Source organism: Atta colombica, unplaced genomic scaffold (assembly GCF_001594045.1).
Source record: "Atta colombica isolate Treedump-2 unplaced genomic scaffold, Acol1.0 scaffold205, whole genome shotgun sequence".
Classification (NCBI taxonomy): domain Eukaryota; kingdom Metazoa; phylum Arthropoda; class Insecta; order Hymenoptera; family Formicidae; genus Atta; species Atta colombica.
The window spans coordinates 1-495 of record NW_017259300.1 but is presented as its reverse complement, the minus strand read 5'-3'; positions in this window follow the sequence as shown (position 1 = coordinate 495).

Sequence of the window (495 nt, the reverse complement as noted above, 5' to 3'; positions counted from 1 at the left end):
TATATATATATACGTGGATCGTTTGATAAGTTTAGTAAATTTCCATGAAATGGTGCTACAATCCATATGATGACGCGACATCTCGAAAGATCCACTCTTCGAACCTCTGCAGGCCAAATTTCAGCCAGAAAGGACGCATAGTTCACGTTTGGTAGTCATTTGAAGTAGACTCAAAGTCTGCAAAATTACTTATTGACGGCGACAATGACTTCCTCATTTGACGAGAATTTCTTCCGAGCCAAATTTTTAAGTTTGGGAACAGAAAGAAGTCACACGGGACCAAATCCGGAGAATAGGGTGGATGAGAAATTAATTCATAGCCCAATTCCTAGTTTTGTCATTGCAACGCTCGACTTGTGACATGGCGCATTGTCTTGATGGAAGAGCACTTTTTTGCGCGCCTATCTCGCTTCAAATGACGGGGTTCGAAGAGGATCTTTCGAGATGTCGCGTCATCAAATGGATTGTAGCGCCATTTCATGGAAATTTACCAAC